General features: G+C 45.3%; 1 long non-coding RNA gene across 2 annotated transcripts in view; it reads left to right on the top strand.

Annotated features, from left to right (window-relative positions):
- The window catches only part of LOC141581257 (uncharacterized), an 81811-nt gene extending 75077 nt beyond the window's left edge, over positions 1-6734 (top strand). Inside the window, exons 5-6 of one of the 2 annotated variants that reach the window (XR_012513814.1) lie at positions 3092-3207; positions 3782-6732. This is a non-coding gene — a long non-coding RNA (uncharacterized LOC141581257). Of the gene's footprint in view, positions 1-3091 lie in introns of both variants that reach the window. The other variant, XR_012513813.1, reaches the window with a different exon arrangement.
- Positions 6735-6981: the final 247 nt, after the last annotated feature.

Genomic DNA, 6981 nt, shown 5'->3' with positions numbered 1-6981 from the left:
CTTCTCTCCCAATTCTTGGGACACACCCTTAACTCCTCCCAGTGCAGACACTCAGCAAGCTGGAAGAAAGTGAGGCAGCCTTTCATCATCAAATCAGAAGAGAAAAGAGAGAGACAGTTTAAGCCCAATGAAGCTCACAAGTTCTGTATCAGAGCTGGGTGAGGTGGCTCACGTCAGTCATCCCAATGCTCTAGAATACCAAGGTGGGAGGACTGCTTGGGGCCAGGATTGAAACCCATCCTGGGCAACATAGCGAGACCCCATCTCTACAAAATAAAATTTTAAAAATTACCCATGCCCAGTGGCATGCATCTGTAGTCCTAACAATGTGGGAGGCTGAGGTGGGAGAATCACCTGAGCCTGGGCAGTGAAGGCTGCAGAGAGCTGTGATCACACCACTGCACTCCAGCCTGGGCAACAGAATGAGACGCTGTCTCCAAAGAATAATAATAATGATAAAGAGCTACCTGAAAACATAAAAATAAAAATTCAGTTTTTCAATCACACCACATTACAAGTGCTCAGTAGCCACATGGACAGTTCAGATACAAATCATTTCTAGGATTCTAGAAAGTTCTATTGTACAGCATGGTCTAGCATGGGTGTCTAATCCTTTAAATGCAAGGACTCTTTTGCTTATGTTTTGTTTATTTGTTTGTTTATTGAGACGAAGTCTTACTCTGGCTCAGGCTGAAGTGCAGTGGTATGATCTCAGCTCACTGCAACCTCTGCCTCCCAGGTTCAAGCAATTCTCCTGCCTCAGCCTCCTGAGCAGCTGCGAGCACAGGTGTACACCACCACACCCTGCTAATTTTTGCATTTTTAGTAGAGACAAGGTTTCTTCTTCCGTCTTGGCCAGGATGGTCTCAAACTGCTGGTCTCAAGTGATACATCCACCTCCTTTTTTGCTTATCTGTGGTGGCAGAGATCACAAAAATTATACACAGACTTTGTTTTTTGGTTGTTGTTTTTTTGTTTTGTTTTGTTTTGTTTTTTTAGAGTCTTACTTTGTCACCAGGCTGGAGTGCAGTGGCACAATCTCAGCTCACTGCAACCTCCACCTCTCAGGTTCAAGCGATTCTCCTGCCTCAGCCTCTCAAGTAGCTGAGACTACAGGCGCACACCACCACACCTGGCTATTTTTTTTTGTATTTTAGTAGATATGGCATTTCACTATGTTGGCCAGAATGGTTTCGATCTCCTGACTTACTTCATGATCTGCCCGACTCAGCCTCCCAAAGTGCTGGGATTACAGGCGTGAGCTACTGCGTCAGGCCTCAAATCTTTTTTTTTTTTTAAAGCTCATCAGCTATCGTTAGTGTTAGTGTATTTTATGTGTGATCCAAGGCAATTCTTCTGCTTCCATTGTGGCCCAGGGTAGTCAAAAGTTTGAACACGCATGATAATCTGCCCCAGTCTATATATGATTGGTTCTTCTTTATGATGTTAACATATTCCTCTGTTCCCTGCCTTTCCTGTATACCGGCAATTGCATATGGAAGCTGAATCAAATTCACGTTCAATTATTTTGGTGAAAATACTTCCCAGGTCTGTGTCCTCCCACTAGGAGACATACAAGGTCTGGTTGTCTCTATTGTGTGAGACTCACATCCTATTGGCCACCGGAAGTCACATGACCAACCCTGACATCAGTGGGTCAGGGAATGTATCTGACATACTCAAGAGGACCTATAAAGTCAAATGGTACAGTCATGGATGTATAATTCTATAACAAGGAGGAAGTGGAGATTTGGAAACAATAATTCAAGCTACCACAGGGGTGTTTCTTTTCTTTTTTTTTTTTTAAATCAAATGCACTTTTCAGAAATGATTTATGCCTGTAATCCCAGCAATTTGAGAGGCTGAGGTGGGAGGATCATTTGAGCCCAGGAGGTCCAGACCAGCCTGGCCAACATGGCAAAACCCTGTCTCTACAAATAATTTTTTAAATTATCTGGGTGTGGTGGTCTGTGCCTGTGGTCCCATATACTCAGGAGGCTGAGGCAGGAGAATCACTTGAGCCCAGGTCAAGGCTGCAGTGAGCTGTGTTCATGCTATTGTACTCCAGCTTGGGCAACAGAGCAAGATCCTCTCTCAAAAAAAGGAAACAGGCTGGGTGCAGTGGCTCACACCTATAATCCCAGCACTTTGGGAGGCAGAGGCAGTTGAATCACTTGAGGTCAGGAGTTCAAGACAAGCCTGGCCAACATGGTGAAACCCTATCTGTACTAAAAATACAAAAATTAGTCAGACATGGTGGCACATGTCTGTAGTCCTGGCTACTTGGGAGGCTGAGGCACAAGAATCACTTCAACCCGGGAGGCAGAGGTTGCAGTGAGCTGAGATTGTGCCACTGCACTCCAGACTGGGCAACAGAGTGAGACTCTGTCTCAGAAAAAAAAAAAAAAGGAAACAAAGGGAGGAGGGAAGAGGGAAGAAAAAGAAGGTAAGGGGAAGGAAGAGAGAGAGAGAGGCAGGCAGGAAGGAAGGGAGGGAGGGAGGGAAGAAAGAAGGGAAGGAGGGAGGGAGGAAGAAAAGGAGGAAGGGAAGGAACTCTATGAGTCATAGAGAGGTGAAGTAACTTGTCCACAGTCATGCAGCTGGTAAATGATGAGATTTGAATGTAGGCAGGCTGCATTCAAACCCAGAGCCCAGGATCCCAACTACTACATTCTAGGAAAACATCAGAGCCCACTTAATGGGGCTGTGGTGACATTCCAATATGAACAGGAATGCCAATGGCTTAGGACAGTGCTTGGCACAGGACCTGGTCATCGTGTTTGGAACTGGTGCTGTTTATTTCCATCACCTGATTCTGGGTTGGCCTTGGCTTGGGTTTGGAGGGAATTTCTGCCCCTGGAAATGTTCCAGGGGTGGCAGCTGGACGTTTTAAATCCAAGGACCTTATTAGGAGTCAGTGTTGGGCAAGGGGAGACGGGAGATAAAATCCAATCACAAGAGGTAGCTATGAATAGGTCTGGAGCAATTCTCCTCAGCCTTGAGCAGTAGGGAGGGTGTCAACAGAAGTGAACTCACCCTTCCTCTTAGTTATAGAATTATACATCTATGACTGTACCATGTGTCTTTACAGCTCCTCTTAAGTGTGTCAAATACATTCCCTGACCCACTGATGTCAGGGTTGGTCATGTGACTTCCTGCGGCCAATAGGATGTGAGTCACACACAGTAAAGACAACCAGACCTGATGGTAAGTAGAATATTCATGAAGATTTGCAGGAGACCATGGCCAGGAACACTGGCTTATCAGAACTGGATTCATGCACAGTTCTGGGTTTTTTTTGCCGAACCCCCTTTCCCTGTTGATAAGACAAGCATTTCTTTCCCAATATCCCAAGGCATATGACTCCACCTCCAGCCTGCTACTTGTAGGTGGAGCCCACCTGGTGCCTGTGGCTAGATCCCAGGGGCTAGGGACCTAGCTAGATCATGGTGCTTCATAGCTAGATACGGTGCTATGAAGAATGTGGCAGGTGACATTTCCTGGAAATGGGCACAGTAATATCTTGGGTCTCACATGCTCTCCCTTGTGGTAGCTTGCCCCTCCCATCAAAAGGCAGAGTATTTTCCTCTTCTTGAAGGTGGGCAGAACTTTGTGATTGCCTTGACAGAGGGGAAAAGAGGGTGGGCGGGCAGAAGCAACACTGCATGCCTATGTGACTTCCACGGCTAAGTCATAAAAGCAGACATGGCTTCTGCTTGTCCTGACCCTTCCCTTCCCTTTCTCCCTCTTGGTCTTCCTCTCCCTACCCCCTCCCCACTAGTGGCACCTGGGACCTGGCTGCCATGATGTGAGGAAGCCCAAGCAGCCACATGGAAAGGTCACAGGTAACTGTTCCCATCCCAGGGCCCAGATGAGGTCCCAGCTGATAAGCAGCATGAAATGCCAGACAGGTGAGTGAGAAAGTTTCAGATCATTCCAGTCCACAGCCTTTTAAGCCGCCCCAGGGGTGTCAAGTGCAGCAAAGATGAGCCATTCCTGCTGAGCCCTGCCCAGATTGCAGATCTGTGAACAAAGCAAATATTTTCACTGGGGTGATTTGTAAACTAGGGAACATCCAGTTCTTTCCTAGTTGAGGAGAAAGAGGACTTGAAGATTTTTCCCTTCATTAAAACCTAACTCAGACTGGGCACAGTGGCTCATGCCTGTAATCCTAGCTCTTTGGGAGGTTAAGGCAGTTGGATCACTTGAGGTCAGGAGTTCAAGATCGGCCTGGCCACCATGGCAAAACCCTGTCTCTATGAAACACAACAGCAAAACTAGCTGGTGTGATGGCACACAGCTACTTGGGAGTCTGAGGCAGGAGAATCACTTGAACCAGAGAGGCAGAGGTTGAAGTGAGCCGAGACTGTGCCACAGCACTCCAGCCTTGGCAACAGAGTGAGACTCCATCTAAAAAAAAAAAAAAAAAAAAAAAAAAAAAGCAAAAGCAAAAAAAAAAAAAAAAAACCCACCTAACTCAGATGTTGCTTTCTTATTTAAAAATCTCCCATGTTCCCATCTCTTTCAGAGTGAAAGTCTAAGTCCACACTTAATCTAAAAGATCCTTCCCACATGATCTACCTGTACCATGGTTTCCTGTCAGCATTGACTCTCTGACCTCTTATTCCACTCTCTCCATCCACCCCTCTGCTCCAGCCACACTGGCCTCCTTGCTGATTCTTGAACTTACCAAGCAAGTCCCACCTCAGGGACTTTGCCCTTGCTGTTCCCCCAGCTCAGAATGCTCTTCCCCCAGAAATCTATATAGCTCCCACCTCACGTTCAGGTCTTTGCTCAAATGTCACCTTCTCAATAAGTCCTTCCATGACCACACTATTTAAAATTACAAATCCCCTTCCGTCCCCCCCAAATAAATCACTTCTCATCCTTATTATCTGGGTTCCATTTCTACAGAGCTCTTAGCACAATCTAATGGATTGCATATTTCACTTGTTTCTTAGTATAATCTGTCTGCCTGACTAGAGTGTAAGTTCCATTAGGGAAGGTCAGGGATCTCTGTCTGTCTTTGTCACTGCTGTATCCGCAGTGCCTACAACAGTGCCAGGCATATGTTCACCACTCTGCGAATATTTGTTGGTATAAATGGAATGAATGAATGGATTAATGGGTGCATATATTGTTGGAAGAATAGATCCAAGGGAGAGGAAAGAGGAGGATGACAGGAAAGGAGCCCAACTCACCTCGAAAACATGAAGGCTTCCATTTGCCAAAGGCAGAAGATACCTTAAAAAAAAATCTCTAATCTCCACAATGAAATAATCAACTAACGAATCAATTACTCTCCAAACCATGTCCCTCTTGCCTCTTAAACATTTCTTTTTTCTACCAACATTTTATTATGAGCAATTTCAAGCATGCAGAAAAGTTGAAGGATTTTATAATGAACACCCTTATCCCAATGATGTAGACTCCACTCTTAACATTTTACTGTATTTGCTTAACCATATTTCTATACATTTATCCATCTCTCCATCCATCCATCCATTCATCAATTTATCTCTCCATCCCTCCACCTATTACTCCATCCATTACTCCATTCATTCATCCATCCATTATACCACCCATCCATCCCTCCATCCCCCATCCTTCCATCCACTTACTACTCCATCCATCCATTACTCCATTCATTCATCCATCCATTACAGTACCCATCCATCCCTCCATCCATCCCCCATCCTTCCATCCACCTATTACTCCATCCATCCATCCATTACTCCATCTATTCATCCTTCCAACCATCCATAACTCCAACCATTACTCCAGCTATGTTTTGGTGCAGTTCAGTGAAAGTTGCAGACATCAGTACACTGTTCCCTAGGTCCTTCAGAGTGTCTATCCGTATTTGTTCACCATTCTTTATTTTCTACTTTGAGGTGAAGTTTACACACAAGATGTGCAAATCCAAAGTGTGCCATTCACTGAGTTTTGACAAAGTCATATACCTGTAGAACCCAAACTTCTGTCAAGATAAAGAAGCACTCCCCTGATGTTTTTTCCACTATACATTAGCCTTACTTGTTCTGGAACCTCATTTAAATGAAATCGTATAATACATTTTTTTCTGTGTCTAGCTTCTTTCGCTCATCATGAGGTTTCTGAGAGTCATCCATGATGAATGTGTATCAATAGTTCATTATTTTTTTCTTGCTGATAGTATTTACTGCATGGGCATACCACAATTTGCTTACCCATTCTACTAATGATGAACCTCAATATCTCTTCAGTCCGTCCCCTTTGCTCATCTCCATGGCCCCTTCCCTGGCCCAGGCATCTCTTCTTTACACCTAGGTCTGCACCCCAGCCTCTTTCTGGTTCTCTGATCTCTAATCTCACTCCCTCTCATCCACCTACCAGAGGAATTTTTTTTTTTTTTTTTTTTTTTTTTTAGACAATTTTGTTCTTGTAGCCCCGGCTGGAGTGCAGTGGTGCAATCTCGACTCACTGCAACCTCTGCCTCCCAGGTTCAAGTGATTCTCCTGCCTCAGCCTCCCGAGTAGCTGGGATGACAGATGTGCACCACCATGCCTGGCTAATTTTTTGTATTTTTAGTAGAAACGGGGTTTCACCATGTTAGTCATCCTGGCCTCAAACTCCTGACCTCAGGTGATTTGCCTGCCTTGGCCTCCCAAAGTGTTGGGATTACAGGCGTGAGCCACCGCGCCCGGCCAATTTTTAAATTTTCTTAAGAGATGGGCTCTCTTGCTGGGCGCAGTGGCTCACGCCTGTAATCCCAGCACTTTGGGAGGCCGAGGCGGGTGGATCATGAGGTCAAGAGATCGGGACCATCCGGTCAACATGGTGAAACCCCATCTCTACTAAAAATACAAAAAATAATTTTTTAGTAAATACTAAAAAATTATTACTGGGATTACAGGCACGGTGGTGCGTGCCTGTAATCCCAGCTACTCAGGAGGCTGAGGCATGAGAATTGCCTGAACCCAGGAGGCGGAGGTTGCGGTG

This window comes from Saimiri boliviensis, chromosome 14 (genome assembly GCF_048565385.1).
Source record: "Saimiri boliviensis isolate mSaiBol1 chromosome 14, mSaiBol1.pri, whole genome shotgun sequence".
Lineage (NCBI taxonomy): Eukaryota > Metazoa > Chordata > Mammalia > Primates > Cebidae > Saimiri > Saimiri boliviensis.
Note: the sequence above shows the minus strand (reverse complement) of the source record. Positions and strands in the feature narration are given on the sequence as shown.